The sequence below is a fragment of the Saccopteryx leptura genome, chromosome 3 (assembly GCF_036850995.1).
Source record: "Saccopteryx leptura isolate mSacLep1 chromosome 3, mSacLep1_pri_phased_curated, whole genome shotgun sequence".
Taxonomy (NCBI): Eukaryota; Metazoa; Chordata; class Mammalia; order Chiroptera; family Emballonuridae; genus Saccopteryx; species Saccopteryx leptura.
The window spans coordinates 94,475,639-94,478,484 of record NC_089505.1 but is presented as its reverse complement, the minus strand read 5'-3'; the positions used below and the strand labels follow the sequence as shown (position 1 = coordinate 94,478,484).

General features: G+C 50.4%; 1 pseudogene; it reads right to left on the bottom strand.

Moving 5' to 3' along the window:
* Window positions 1-328: 328 nt before the first annotated feature.
* Window positions 329-2,742, bottom strand: LOC136399693 (keratin, type I cytoskeletal 18-like; annotated as a pseudogene).
* Between the last annotated feature and the right edge of the window lie 104 nt (window positions 2,743-2,846).

Here is a 2,846-nt window from a genome sequence, read left to right as displayed (position 1 = left end):
ACGGACCAGCTGATTCTGTCCTTGTCAGGGTCAAGGGATAGGTGCTCTGCACTGCAGGGCCTTGTTCACCCTTCCCTGGCAAGGCGGAAACTACCCAGATTCAAATCCTGACCTTTGGGCTGTGCAAAGGATAATAATACCTCCAGATGAGATAATAATACCTACCCCAGCTGAGAATTAAATGAGATAACACATGTCAGATTCATTTCTAGAGGTGGCTGCTCTCTAGAAGTTACTGGATTCTTCTTTTTTTTTTTTTTATGTTTAATGATCTCTGAACTTTTTATCGGCCTCCTGCTCCCAAAAGGAGTGATCTGCTTCTGCTGCCTTAACGCCTCAGAACTTTGGTGTCTTTGACCTCAGATACCACTTTGCCGTCCACAGTTCTGTGAATGGTTGTCTTCTGGATAGATTGCATGGAGTTTCTGTTGTCCAGGGTGTCACCAAAATTGAAGTCCTTCCCTTCTTCCAGCAGGTGGTGGTAGGGGGCGATCTCAGCCTCTAGCTCAGGGGTAGTCAACCTTTTTATACCTACCGCCCACTTTTGTATCTCTGTTAGTAATAAAATTTTCTAACCGCCCACCGGTTCCACAGTAATGGTGATTTATAAAGTAGGGAAGTAACTTTACTTTATAAAATTTATAAAGCAGAGTTACAGCAAGTTAAAGCATATAATAATTACTTACCAAGTACTTTATGTCGGATTTTCGCTAAGTTTGGCAGAATAAATCTTTATAAAACAACTTACTATAGTTCAATCTATCATTTTATTTATACTTTGGTTGCTGTGCTACCACCCACCATGAAAGCTGGAACGCCCACTAGTGGGCGGTAGGGACAAGGTTGACTACCACTGCTCTAGCTTGACCTTGATGTTCAGCAGGGCCTCATGCTCTTAGGCCTGACACTGCCTCTCTGCCCCGGGTGTGGGCCAGCTCTGACTCCAGGTGCCGCAGAATCTCACTGAGCGGTTCCATCTGCATAGCATAGTAGGTCTCCACCTCCCTCAATCTGGTCTCCATGCTGGCCTTCAGATCTCTCATCGAGTCCGAGTAGATCTCCAAGGACTGGATGGTACATCTCAGGCCTGTGACTGTCATTTCAGCAGCTCCTCTCTCAGCAGTCTGTGAGGTGACCACTGTGGTGCTCTTCTCAATCTGCGGGGACCAGTACTTGTCTAGCTCCTCTAAGTTCTTCTGAGCCAGCTCATCATACTGGGCCCGGATGTCTGTCATGATCTTGCTGAGGTCTTGAGATTTGGGGGCATCCAACTCCATAGTCAATCCAGAGTTGGAAGTCTGGTTTTATAGACCAATTACTTCCTCCTTGTGGTTTTTTTTTTTAGTGAGACAGACAGACAGGAAGGGAAAGAGATGAGAAGCATTAACTTGTTGCAGCACTTTAGTTGTTCATTGATTGCTTTTTCATATGTGCCTTGACTGGGGTACTCCACCTGAGCCAGTGACCCCTTTCCCAAGCCAGTGCCCTTGGGCTCAAGTCAGCAACCTTGGGCTTCAAGCCAGCGACCATAGGGTCATGTCTATGACCCCACGCTCAACAAGCCAGCGACCCCGCATTCAAGTCGGATGAGCCAGCACTCAAGCTGGTGATCTTGGAGTTTTCAACCTGGGTCCTCAGCATCCCAGGTTGACGCTCTATCTACTGTGCCACCCAGCTCCTCCTTGAGATCCTGGTTCTTTGTTTCTAGCTGCAGCCATGTGATAGTCATCAATGACCTTTCAGAACCCATTGATGTCACTTTCCACAGACTGATACATGACCAGCTCTGTCTCATAGTTGACTCTGGAGTCATCAGCAGCAAGACGGGCATTGTCAATCTGCAGAATGACGTGGGCATTGTCCACAGAACTTGCAAAGATCTGAGCCCTCAGGCCCTCTCTGGTCTTGAAATAATTCCTGTAGTCTCTGATCTGGGGTCCTTTCTTCCCCAGATGTTCCCAGATTTTGCTCTCCCATCTCTGGTTATCAGCCTCCAGGTTCCTACCCACTCCAGGTAGGATGCCAGGTGGTCATTCAGGCATTGCATAGCCTTTTTCTTGCTCTGGATGCGCCCTAATGCTTGCCAGACCCCTGGCCATCCCCATGGGCAGGACCCCAGACCCCGGCCACCCCAAACACTGGTGGAGTGGGTTGTGGAGATCCCAGAGCCCGACTCTCAGGCACCTGCATAGACGCTGGCCGCGCTGCTGCCTGGCTAGGCCAGTGGCTTTGTGACTGCATGGAGCCCAGGGTCCCGTAGCTGGTGGAGAATCTGGAGCAGGTGCTGAAGCTCATGTAGTTCAGGGAGGAAGGCAAGAGGCCAAGACTCATTTTTGAGCTAAAGGTTACTGTATTCTTAGAGGCCCCTGAGCAGGATGCTCTCTCCAACTTCAGATGTCCAGGAAGAAGGGCATCCGGGTCTATTTGCAATTGCAATTCCCCTTCTATGCGTGCTGTAAAGGAGGCAACTGCTTCTTAACCCCCTTTCTGCCGCTCCTTCCAGCCTAGGTCTCAGGCGAACATTCAGCTTGGTCCCAGAGGGCAAAGGGTGAGAGTGGGGACGGGACCTCTCAGCATAAAACTATCCGGGCTCGGAAATCACCTAGGACTAGCCGTGCGGGCGCTGAAACTGAGGCACTCAATCTTGGGAGGGCCTCGGGGTGGGGGGCGGTGCTTTAGAGAGTCCAGAGCGCCCCACAGTCCTACCCAAACCTCTTGGGACTTCCCCCTCCCTTCTCTCCTGGTGCCAGCCGGGCCCCTTTAAAGACATTCCTGAGGGCGTGGCTTTGGTGACGTCAACGCGGGGCATGAATGAACACGAGCCGGTTCTCACCCAACTTCCATTA